This window comes from Rhagoletis pomonella, unplaced genomic scaffold, assembly GCF_013731165.1.
Source record: "Rhagoletis pomonella isolate Grant_MI unplaced genomic scaffold, Rhpom_1.0 Rhpom_scaffold_00005, whole genome shotgun sequence".
Classification (NCBI taxonomy): Eukaryota; Metazoa; Arthropoda; class Insecta; order Diptera; family Tephritidae; genus Rhagoletis; species Rhagoletis pomonella.
In genome coordinates this window covers 10,159,032-10,172,289 of record NW_023458559.1, presented here as the reverse complement: position 1 = coordinate 10,172,289, position 13,258 = coordinate 10,159,032, and the positions used below count along the sequence as shown (strand labels likewise).

Here is a 13,258-nt window from a genome sequence, read left to right as displayed (position 1 = left end):
GGTCGAGATATCACGAACAAGTTTTCCTTTATTTATTTTTACTTAAAATCCTTAAATATGTATCTTGATTTTTTTCTGTAGAATACGTTCTACGTAACCAGAACGACCTAAATGCGCATTGAAGTCGGTTGTATTTTTTGCTTAAAATGACTTGTTATTATTGAGATACAGTTTCGCTATTATTTAGAGATTTCTCGACATACTTTTTCATATTACTGTTATTTATTATTTTTCTTATTAGTCATTTATATGTTTAGGACTTACTTTAAGATTTATTTTGTAAATACGTATGTACATATAAAAAACAATTGCGATATTTTATTTTAAATTATGAATTTTATTCGTGCAATTTTTTATATTTAATAGTTTTGAGAACATTTTTTGGTTCTGTTGTATTCTTTTATTGCATGCCTTAAACTTTTTTACTTTAAGTTAGTATGTTGAAGATATGCGTTCTGCCTTTGTCAAGCACTTTAGCTAGGTGCGAGAAATTTAGCATATGCGCGTAAGAGCATAGAGTAGGTATACGGCTGTGCTGCCGCGATTCTCCAACATCTTGTCAAAGGAGAAAACATATTGGTGGCGGAATCCATTGTAGTCCGATTTTTCTTAAAATCTACGAAAAAGCGATCACTGAATCTGAACTGCTATGAACGTGTGTATTCAAAGCAAGCGCTGCGTTCGTAGCTACTCGAACTTAATAGCATTTTCGTAGATTTCACGAAAAATCGGACTACGATAGATTCTATGATAGCCTTGATTAGTTCGTGCGATTATGACTTATGGATCGATTATGGATGGGAACGGAACCTCAGTTGGGTTGCCGATGGACAGCGCCACTGAAATGAAAATGTTTTTTATTATGAATAGCAATAATTAAGTTTCATAAAATTCAAGGTGGTACAATTAAAAAAAAAAAAAGTTGAAAAAAGAAATAAAGTATCTCAATAAAAATTTCGCGGCAGCCACAAGAATGCAGTTGCCAATATAGCAACTTAGTTGCCAGCTTTCAGTTGCTAGTTGCCATCGGTAATACCATTTCAGCCACTGGCCAACCAACTGAAGTTCGGTTGTCCTCCGTAATCAACCCATAAAATCGGAATCGAATATGCATGAACGTTCTGTAGAACGATAAATATTTTGTAAATGTGTGCTCTGTCCGCTAACGAATTCCAGCCATGTGTTAAATATCGTATGTGAAGACTCCGTCTGACTTAACGATTTTCAAAGGCTTGCCAGAAGATGTTTCATCATATGTTTTCGGCCATCGTCTTCTTCGAGTAAGATCATCGATACCAAAAACTTTACAACCTCTGTGTGCCAGCAGCCCTTAGTGTTTTTGCCAATGACATGGTACTATTGCACTGTTAATAACCAAATTTAGCCGCAGTTGCATTCACACGTGCTATAATAGCTAGTGTCGGCAAGCTGTGGGAATGCCCAGGAGATGGCGTTTGTTCAGCTATCGAAATCATTACACCGACGGCGGGGGGCAGTTCTGCTGGAACATATTTACCCCAGCAGTGGTTGCGGCGTTTTGTTCTGCAACAATAGCCTGCAATGATGACATGTCATATAATGTCGACGAACAAAGATATAAAATTTAAAATGACTAACCTTATTCCCGGCCGATTTGGGAGACCACCCTTGGTCACGACCAGAACGCATTTACCAAGAGGAAAAACCGCAGGGATTGCAGTAGTTCTTGCAATCACCGTTGATGATGCTGTGCTTGTAATTAATAGTCTGAAAATACAGAAAATTGCATTAATGAAATGTTTTACACATCAAATAAATAAATTTCAATAATTTGTTTACCATTTCACAACAGAATTACCAAGAAATAGAAACTCACCGCGATGCGATACAGAAATAAAAACCAACAGGGCTGCATTTTCTTGGTAAACAACACAAGCGCTCCGAGCAATCTGATCCGCAAAATTGTTTAGTGATAAATAATAGTTGAAAAGAGTTTTTACACATGATTATCACATTAACTCATAAGTGCAAATTATTGTGATTATTTTTAGTTGAATATAATTGTATTAACTTAGACTTTTTGTAATGTTTTCTATATTCATTCTTTTGAGACGCAAAAGCAACCATGCGTCCAATTTCTTGTGGGAAAATTTGGTCCCCATAAAGGACTTTCACCACGAAACAGCTACAAAAACAAAAACCTATTCTACTGGTATACTGTGGTATTGCGTCTTTTCCAGGTTTGGCTATCATGATTATCTTCGACCTTTTCCATGACTTCGGAAAGTAACCGAATTTGAGGATAGCGTTGAAAAGGTCAGAAAGAATTGCTAGTGCAACATTCGGTAGCTCTATTAGCATTTTCGGAGTTATAAAATCAGCACCCGGCAATTTCTTTGGATTAAGCTGCTTTACTATAGCTTTTACTTCTGAAGAGTTTGTCTTGCTAGGTGTGTATAGCTCATTTGTATTTTTGGTTAGCCGTGGCAGCCTGAAGTTGTTCGTTGGACAGTTTGGCTGAAACACATTAGGGGTATTCTCTGAGTCTTGCAAAGCCCTTGCACGGTGCACGGATTGCACGGTTTGCAAAGCTGTCCCATACGAAAACCGGTTTTTACCGTGCAATCCGTGCAATCTGTGCACCATGCAAGGGCTTTGCAAGACTCAGAGAATACCCCTATTCTTTAAATGGTGTGAAAAACACTCGGCTCTCTCCTGCTCACTACGAGCCCAGGTTCCACATTGGTTCCTAATTGGCATTTCTGTAGCCACTGGTGGTTTGAAGTATTTTAGCGATTTCCATAGAGAGTATCCTTCAGTAGAATACGGGGAAACCTTCTTAATGTACCTTTGCAAGTTGCGATCCTCTGCACGTTTGAGTGCTTGTTTCAGTTTTCTACTGGCAGCTTTATACAGTAGCTGTGAGGTTGGTGAGCGATGGCTCTGCCACTGTCTTCTTAGGCGCCGCTTTTCTGCCACAAGTTTTTCTATTTCGGTATTTGTAACTGATGTATGCGTAGGTGGTACTTGGACTTGATTTGGTATTGCCAGGCCAGCGGCTGAAGTAAAGGTTTCATTAAAATGTTCAACAAGGGAGTCTATATCACGCTCGCAGTTAAGTGCAGCGTTTAATTTAAGGTGACTACTGATGTACTTTTTATATTTAAGCCAGTTGGTGTTATTTGAAGTTAGACGAGGCTCAATTTCGATATTTTGGGTCTGTTCATATAGTTTTATTAATATAGGGGAGTGATCGGATGATAGTTCAGGTAGAGTTTCTGCTGTTATGTTATTTCTGTATATGTTTCTTGTAATTGCGAAATCTATTAGGTCTGGTATCTTCTTTATATCGGTAGGCCAGTAAGTAGGTTTACCAGGAGATGTGACCTCTAGTCTATTGTGCCTGTTTATAATGGTATTGTATAGCTGCCGCCCTTTTGGGTTAATAAGGCGTGATCCCCAGTACGTATGCTTGGCGTTGAAGTCGCCTCCTGCCAGGAATCTATTACCCAGGCTATCAAAGAAATCTTTAAAGTCATCTTCAGAAATTAAAAATCGCGGTGGGCAATAAATACGATAGATTCAAGTCTCGGTCGCGGTTTCGTAAGCATATGGTAGTTGCTTGCAGACAGGCTGTTGCTTTTGACTCTAGAATATTGTGCTTTAGACGATTTCTAATCAGCACCGCTGTGCCTCCATGAGCTTTACCATCCGGGTGATTTGTGGCATAGAATTTGTATCCAGGTATGGAGAAATTGTATTTATTTGTTAAATGTGTCTCGGACAGTAGCATAACATATATGTTGTATTCAGTGAGAAATTGACTCAGTTCTAATCTACGCTGGTTTACACCGTTAGCATTCCATAAGCAAATTTTCAATTCACTCATTTTTTATTCACTAAAATTTGCAACAATTGGTTTTGAGCCTTTATGAGGTCTTGAATCATATTTGGCATAGTAGACATGAATTGAGTCATACAATGAGTAAGATTCAATATCATTCCTTCTATGCCACAGGTAGGGGGTTCGGCTGCATTTGCTCAGTATTATTCCTTTGAATATTTGCAAATGTTTCCTGATTGGAGTTCGCCGTGCTTGGCTGCGTTTGTAGTTTTAACGCGTCGGCAAAAGAAACGTTGGGAACTCGCTGCGCATTGGCAAAAAAGGCTCCTGGTGTAGTGGTTGATGGCGTGAGGTGTTGGTATGTATAAGAGCTAGTTGGAGTCGTGGAAGAGCGTACGGCTGTGTTGCGCTGATTCATGCGAGACTTTAAGTCTTTGTATACAGGGCATCCCCTATAATTGGCGGTGTGGTTACCTCCGCAATTACTGCATTTCTTTACGGCCACATCATCTTTGATAGCCTTGCACGAAGCGGAAGCGTGAAGGTCGCCACAGGCAACACACACTGGGCGCAAGGTACAGTATGTTCTGGTGTGCCCAAATTCCTCACAATTTGTGCACTGTACGGGACCGTTTCGCTTGAGCGGCTCCTCCACTGTTATTCTTCGGTGTAGAAGGTATCGTAGATTGTAGATTGGGTGCACTGCGTTTTTATTCATTGGCTTTGTTTCTGGCTTAAGTTCTACCTTAAACATAGGCTGAGCGATTTTTGCTCTGTTGATAATATTGACAACATTTTTAACAGAAAATCCTGCCTTCTCTAGAGCATGAGCAATATCAGAAATGGGTACACTTGATTCTACACCTTTTATTACTATTTGCAGTCCTTTGCTGCTTTTGAGCTGGTACGTATAGAAGTTTTTCTTATCTTCATTAAGGTGTTTGGTTACCAACCGGTAATTTTCTTCAGTTAGAATCTGAAGTTTGGTCTCATATTGCCCTTGGTAACTGATGTTACGTGGAACGTATTGTCTCCAATGAGCTGAGTTAATTTATTCACGAGCTCACTACAGTTTTGCTCTCGTAAATAAATTGGAGGCGGTGTGGGTTTGGCTTTAGAAACTTCATTCGGCTCTTTGTCACATTCATTGTCCAGAATCGCAAACTTATTTCCCAGTGGAGGGTTAATGTCAGTGGTTTTCGTTTTTGCAATTTTTGATGGGTTTCCAATTTTTTGCTGCTGTTGGCTTAATTTTTGTTTGACTTGTATATACCTATCAATACCCGTTTGAGTCAATGTACGGGTTGTTGGATTAAGTAGGTCAACTTGCGCTGAGCTGCGTTGCTTGGCTTGGGCTGGTGCCGAAATTTCCGTTTGTGCAGGTGTGGGTGAACTGCGTTGTGAAACCGCTGTCATTGCTGAAGTCGTGGTTGTAGTCGTTGTTGTGAGAGCTGCGCTTACCGTTGTTACTGTGCTTGTTGCTAGGCTAGTTCGGTGGGGCCGGAGCTGCTTTTATTTTATTGCATGTTGGCACATTCATTTGAATTTCTCTCGGCATTGCGAAAATTCTGAAAAAGTAATTTATAATTATAGGCAAATAAGCAGAAAGCTTATTTATGCCTAGTATTGTCTTTTCGCGTTGGTTCTGTTTTTGTTTTTTTTTTCTTTGCTTTACGTGAATTATTAATAATTTCTCGGCGGAGCGATTAAAAAACACGTCCGCACAGGTTGACAGTCAAATCGTAAAATATATTCTTTGAAATAAAATGTTGGTTTGACGTTTCTTATTTCCATATGGATGGTAGAGAATTACAGCAATTAAAATTTTAGAACAAAATTATACGGTATTCCAGAAAATAATTTTTTTTTAAACAAAATTTAAAAAAATTGTAAATTTTAATGGAATGAATAAAAAATATATGTAAAAATAGGTTATTTTTTTATTATTTTATTAAATAGTACGGGCTTTTAGTTTTCAACAGAAGAAATAAAAACCTGCTCATTTTTTGCACTTTCTGAAGTAATGCGTTTTTCACTAATGCATACAATTATTTTTCCATTTTTTGGCAGTGCTTTGAGATCTGCACGATTTGTTCCATTTTCAAAAATGAAGTGTCAGATTAAAAAGCTTGACCTGTAGATAATAGAAGGTTTATTTTTTTTTAGGAGTTTCCACCCGTTAAAAAATTAGATAGTTAAAAAATTACATTCAAGTTTTTTTTATAAGTTAAATGAATTATTAAGAGATGGGTATCAATCGAAATGTGTCTTAACTACATGCAGCGAGTTGCCACCTGTTTAAAAAATCAAATTTCACTTGAATTAAAGGAATTAGGTAATTGAAATAGGTATCACCATAAGGGAGTCAGACGAAAGAGGTTTAAGAAGGTTTTAGCTTAAAAATATGACGAATAGGGTTGCCACATTTTTCTGATACTTATATTGTCATACATATTTCAGTTACCTTTTTCCCTTAATTAAAGCGAATTTGGTTTTTTAAATATGTGGCAAGTAAAGTATTTTCAAAACTAGTTCACTTTATACCCACATTGTAATATCTAATTCATTTAACTTATTAAATAATTTTAATAAAATTTGTAACAGGTGGCAACCCTTTTCAAAGTTGAAAAACTTTATTGCACATCTACAGGCCAAGCCCTGTCATTTGACACCTCACTTTTGAAAATAGAACGAACTATATGTATATACCTATGTAAAAGCCACAAGAACCCACATTTTCAACTTCAAACTGCATTTACTGTGAAAGTATGAAAGCTATCCAAAAACAAATTCCAGAGCGACATCGTAACGACGTCGTTTCGAGTTCACCCAAACTACTTCACCAGAGTGACGTCGTAACGACGTCGTTTCGAGTCCACCCAAACGACTTCACCAGGGCGACGTCGTAACGACGTCGTTTAGAGTTCACCCAAACAACTTCACCAGAGTGACGTCGTAACGACGTCGTTTCGAGTTCACCAAAACGACTTCGCCAGAGCGACGTCGTAACGACGTCGTCTTCGCCCTGTGGAAAATTGGGAAGTTAATAATATTTTTAGAAAAATTTCGGATATGCAGTTTTGTAGCCCATTCAATTATAGTGTAATAAAGTGCAAGTTTCAAGAGACTCTAAAATAGCCCTGATTATTGAAATTTTTTCTATTTTTTATTGACGGTGCTGCGCATTTTGTTCCATATAAAAATTTTGTCGAGCATACTTTGTATGAGAGAAAATGCGCAGCATCATCACCGAAAAAATTGTCAAAAATCACCGCTATTTTACAGACACTTGAAACTTGCACTTTATTGTACCCCTTTGTTGACATTTTTTTAGCTCTGTATAAAGTTTTAAATCGGATGCAATGAATATTAAATAAACAAAATTAAAAATGTAAATACTAAGGATTAAAAGGTTGAGCTATTCAAATGACGAGGACTGTATGTGGTGCATGATGCAATAATACAAGGTGTTATCGGTTGGCAACTTCTCGGTCTAATTCCGCCATATTGACTGCCTTAGGTGAGACAGTGTTACTTCTTTAACAACTCTTTGTCTAATAATATAGTTGAATAGTTTTTTATTTTTTCTCAGTATACACATTTTTTTTCTTAAAAAGGTATTTTATCTTATCTTATTTCATTTCATTACGAATATACTATAAAAAAGCAAATTTTGTTTAGGAAAAAATGTGAAATTTTATATTTTCCCCCAAATGGGGCTTAATTTCTTCCCGTTTTTCTTCTCATTCTACTGAGCTAAGGCAGTGTCAAATCAAGCTGTCGTAATTGATACCACCTTGTATTATTGCATCATGTATGTGGTGTACGTTTGGGAGAGTGGGCCCTTTTACTCCAGAATGCGTGTGCAGTGGCTCTCATTGGTATACGTGTATTAGTAAGATTCGTTGCCCCCGTCATGTTTGCCCAAAAGCCCATACGGGCAAAAGTGCCCAAGCCTGAATTAAAGTATTAAGTTGATCAACAATACCACAACAATACCACGCATTGCTAGACCGTTTGCCTTTCACGCGTTTGTGTTTAGAGAGCATCAAAACAAACCACATACATATCGCCACCACGGTTACCCCACGACAAAAAATTTTCTGATCAGAATTTACAAAACAAGTTACCTAAAAGTTACCAAGTCAAAAACAACGTTTTATTATACAATAAACTGTAAAAACAAACCTCATTTATTTGCCATAAATAAGACATGGGCACAATAAATGGTTTATTAAAAGAAAACTATATAAATTCATTTTACAAAAATTTTTTAGTAATATGAGAAAGAAGGATATATAAAAAATAAATGCGGTTACCACCTACGTGATGCTACATATTATAGTAAAAGAAAACTAAAAGGGCGTGCCTCGGGCTATTACCGTTTCGATTCTTGTAAAGCATTTTAAGCTGCACCTCAACTTTTTTTGAAATGTCAGTTAAGCTACTCTAGCGCTCAAGGCCTCATATAATAACTACATACGTATATACCCAGCTAGCACATTTGCCAGACAATTTCTGATATCAGACAAGTCGGAATAAAAAGTTGACTATTTAGACAAGAGAGATAGTCTTACAGGTTATGTATAGATTTCTGGGCCAAATGTCTGGAGAATTTCATTTATTTCCTTATCCGATATGTCTGATCGAATTATGTCCGATTTCGGGCATACACGTATGATAATTATCAATTGTCAATCTCTCCATACGCTTCTCTGACCGATATCGGCCAAAATCATACAGATTTCTGACTTTTTTGCCGACGAGTCTGACGGATATCTAGCATATTTCCGACAATTTTACTAGCTGAGTAAATACAGTTTTATTCAATCTACGTATAAAGAAGAATATAAAAAAAATTTGTGAAACAAAAAACAACACATAAATATTTTTGCAACGCACGCGTTTAAAAATTATTTAAGAATTCGACTTAAGTGCATATTCCAAAGCGCTAAAACGCCAAATCCACCGCACAAACTGCTGTTCAAACCTCCATTTTTCATATCCTCTATATATGGATCAAATATCTATCAATAAGTATTGAACGTGTGAGATATTTCATGATATCAATTGCATGCATTTCGAACAAATTAGATGTGGCATCACCATACATATAATAAAAATTATAAATGATTTTCAATAAAATAACATTAAGATAAGATTTCCAGGCTTCATCAATTGGACTTTAAACTTCTCGACACAAAAACATGTAAATAGTGACGCGATAAATATTGAACATGTAGCATTCCCGCGCGACCCATCACTATTTTGAAATCAATTAATATGGATCACGATCCAAATATCACAATAAATATTGAACGTGTAACAGGCGCCCCACACTGATAAATTAACGAGTAGACTGCCTAGCGATTAGGAATGTTCGATATTTAAGAAAGTATCGATATCATGAATCGATTTAATTCATTGCATGTAAAATCGATATGGCGGCTATCGGGCGCTGATATCGAAAAAATCGATGTTGAAAGTCCTACTCCCAATTGAATAGAATATTAAACCTGCCCATCAACTCACCTAATTGTGTTATTTCCAATTTGTATATTTACTGAAGATTAAAACGGCATGCCAGTCGACTCAAGCGGTTTGGCAAACTTAAGAGCTAAATAAATCACACAAGCTGCTGATTAAACCTATTGTAGTATTTTCCCATAGACTTTTTTGTAGATAAAAAATAAATTTCAACTTAAATATCCATAAGCGCTGTGTTGCCTGATCAACGCAATTGTTCCTAGAAGTGTTGTCACCACAGTGTTGAACCACAGTTCAATTTATCAAATTAATCCAATTTTTATAGTCTGACTTTATACATGGAAAACTTACCAAAAGTTACCAAAAAAAAAAAAAAAAATTGCCAAGTTACCAAGGACTCAAAAAGTTACCTATTTTGGTCACAAGTGACCAAATGTGGCAGCCGTGATCGTCGCCTGGGTAAAATATTGTCGTAAGCGCCATTTTGACGACTTCTAGTTCTAGATGCGGTTATATATCTTGAAATAAGGTCTTTATATTGGTGCTATCAGTTTTTAGATATCTCCTTTAGTTTCCGAGATAATGACTAAATATGTTTCTATAATTTAGTAAAAATTTAGTTGGTGGTGCAGTCATATTATCAATATATCAATATCTTAAAAACGGCGTTCTTCATTTTTGGATACCTCCTTTAGTTTCCGAGATATTGAGTAAAAAGCGTCGTTAATTTGGTAGAAATTTTGATCACATTTTGTCGTATTTCATACAAAGTGGCTGGCAAATTGTGAACAAATGACGCTCACGACAAAATTTTACTAAAGAAAATCCTTCATAAACTCAAAACTAATTAACCATACACATTAGAAATTGAATAATTTAAGAATTTTGTGAACTAGTAACATTTTCATTGACTTTGGAGAAAATATATCTTTGCATTTTTGAGAAATTGCATTCCAAACTTCAATCGCGATTTCCCACAACCTGCCGAAATTAACATACGACAATCTTTTCCCAGGCGACGATATTTCCCTTTATTATCTTCTCGTTTTTATAAGCTTTTATTTGACTTGGTCATCCCGCGGAAATCGCGAAAATTTCCAATCGATTTTAAACTAACTTGCCGACAAGTTAGAGACTTGAAATTTTTAGCATAGTTCCAATCACAATGGCAATGCAATTTAAAATATAAATGAATTCCCCATATGGTCCAGGGATCTTGATTCAAAGGCGGTAAAAAAATAGTAAGTTTTAGGGCTAACAGAGCGTAATTTGCCAAAGAACGTTAAACCACTATAAAATTGTTAAAGCTGCCGGCGATACACGGTGGTTCGGATCGCAAATCTAGCTGGATGAAACTATTTAAACAAATACTCGTTGATGGATCTTTACACCACTTCTTACCTAGGGGATTTTTGGGTCGCGTTTTCTGGGTTGCAGATTACGAATCTAAAGTCATTTACTTTATTTACTTCAGAACGAGCATTTTCATCAGATATTTCTTTCAATTTACTAATCACATAATCACGGACACCTTGTTGTGTTTTAGTTAGAAGTTTCAGCAACACTTCTCCAAATGTCAAACAACTCACTTCTTAAGATTTTATTTACCATGACCAAAAATTTAAGATCACAGCAAGAAACTCAAATAAATTTCAGAGAAAACTTTATAACAACGCTTAAAGATTTGCATGCCTGTTGTATAATTTTTTAATTTCAGAAAGCAGAAAATTCGCGAGTTACTATTTTTTGTTAACTCTTACATAACCCAAGTTTTCATTACTTCAAGTATTTTTCTGTTTTAACACACAACCCCTTTTGAGATCTGACATACCGTCACTAAAATGTAAATATCTAAGCCAATTATTTAGACTTGGTTATCGAACTTACCCTCTGCATTTGCGAAGGTGTAAAGAATAATATGAAAGTGGTTTTATAACGGGCTTCGGCGGCCTTTACTTTTCCTACTCTTTAATTTAGTTTTTTAATTAATCAAAACGACGATTTTTCAGAATAAATTTGCTTATACCAATGTGGACCTCTGAATCTATAGCGGAATAAGTGTAATTTTTTGTTTATAAAGTCAATTTGCAATTACGCAAATATTTGTGAGTGCAATTAGCAATCTTTTAAGTTAAATTTCAAATTTTAAAATAGAGTTCTCAAATAGGCGGCGTTGACTTACCTTTTTTTGTTTGTTTTCATATGTTAATGCTTTAATAAATGCAATTTATATTTGAATGTATTGTCAGGAATGTATTCCAAGTACCATTAAGTATTTTAAAAACAAACAAAAAATGACTTTCGTCCAGCTAGATCTGCTATCCGAACCACTGTGCCATAGTGTAGCAAAGCTATTTGTGGCAAACTCTAGATATCAACCTAGTCTAGATATGAACCTCGTTGTAGGAATTAGAAGACTCCAGATGTCGCCCCGCCAGAAGAAGTTAAATATTGCGCCCAAATATATGCCATGCTACAGCGGAAATGGACGACACGCCATTTCTTTATATGTACATGTGTATGTTTATATAAAACGTAAGCAAACATTTTGCTTGTATAGTCTTCTGTTCTCTTTCATTGCAAGTTGAATTATTTTAATATCTATTGCAAAATTTTGTACATAAAAATTAAATAACACTTTTTAATATACAACGCTTTTATAAATGGACTAAAAATTATAAAATAAAATATAAAAATAAAATAAAATATATAAAAAAAATATTTTTTAAAAACAAGCTTTTATTTAACATGTACAATCTTCTTCTTCTTTTTTGGCGCTGTAACCGCCTAAGCGATTTTGGCCGAGTTCAGCAAAGCACGCCAGTCGTTTCTCCTCTGTGCCAACTGACGCCAATTGGAAACGCCAAGTGAAGCCAAGTCCTTCTCCACCTGATCTTTCCATCGCAGTGGGGGCCTCCCTCTTCCTCTGCTACCACCAGTGGGTTCCGAGTTGAATACTTTCAGAGCTGGAGCGTCGGTGTCCATTCGAACGAAATGACCAAGCCAGCGGAGCCGCTGTATTTTAATTCGCTGCACTATGTCCATATCGTTGTAAAGCTCATACAGCTCATCGTTCCATCGTCTGCGGTACTCGCCGTCGCCAACGCGTAAAGGCCCGTAAATCGTCCGCAAAATCTTTCTCTCAAACACTCCAAGAGCCGCCTCATCGGATGTCGTCATTGTCCATGCTTCTGCGCCATATACCAGCACGGGCATGATGAGTGACTTATAGAGCACGGTTTTCGTACGTCGAGAGAGGACTTTACTCCTGAATTGCCTACTCAGTCCAAAGTAGCACTTGTTGGCAAGAGTGATTCTACGTTGGATTTCAATGCTGACATTATTATCGGTGTTAATGCTGGTTCCCAAGTAAACGAAATTCTCTACTTTCTCGAAATTGTAACTGTCAACAGTGACGTGGGTGAGAAGGCGCGAACGTGCTGACTGTTTGTTTGATGACAGGAGATACTTCGTCTTGTCCTCGTTTACCACCAGACCCATGCGCTTTGCTTCCCTATCCAACTTGGAAAAGGCAGAACAGACTTCGCGGTTTTTGTTACCGTTGATGTCGATGTCATCGGCATAAGCCAGCAATTGCACGCTCTTATAGTAAATTGATCCTGAGCGGTTCAGTTCTACAGCTCTTATTATCTTCTCCAACATCAGATTAAAGAAGTCGCCCTGTCTGAAATCCCGTTTTGTGGCGAACGGCTCGGAGAGGTCTTTTCCAATTCTGACGGAGCTGGTGGTATTGCTCAACGTCATTTTACACAGCCGTATGAGTTTTGAGGGGATGCCAAATTCAGACATAGCGGCGTATAGGCAACTCCTTTTAGTGCTGTCAAAAGCGGCTTTAAAGTCGACAAATAGGTAGTGAGTGTCGAGCCTTTTCTCGCGGGTCTTTTCTAAGATTTGGTGGTTTTTCCAGGTCTAAAGCCACACTGATAA

General features: G+C 36.9%; 1 long non-coding RNA gene across 2 annotated transcripts; it reads right to left on the bottom strand.

Moving 5' to 3' along the window:
• Window positions 1-444: 444 nt before the first annotated feature.
• On the bottom strand, window positions 445-1,917 carry LOC118738686. 2 transcript variants are annotated; one of them, XR_004992928.1, is made up of 4 exons: window positions 1,856-1,917; window positions 1,618-1,746; window positions 996-1,555; window positions 445-839 (listed from the first exon to the last, which is right to left on the bottom strand). It is a non-coding gene; the product is annotated as an uncharacterized LOC118738686 (long non-coding RNA). The 2 variants fall into 2 exon arrangements; XR_004992927.1 differs by lacking the exon at window positions 1,856-1,917 and adding an exon at window positions 1,819-1,828.
• Between the last annotated feature and the right edge of the window lie 11,341 nt (window positions 1,918-13,258).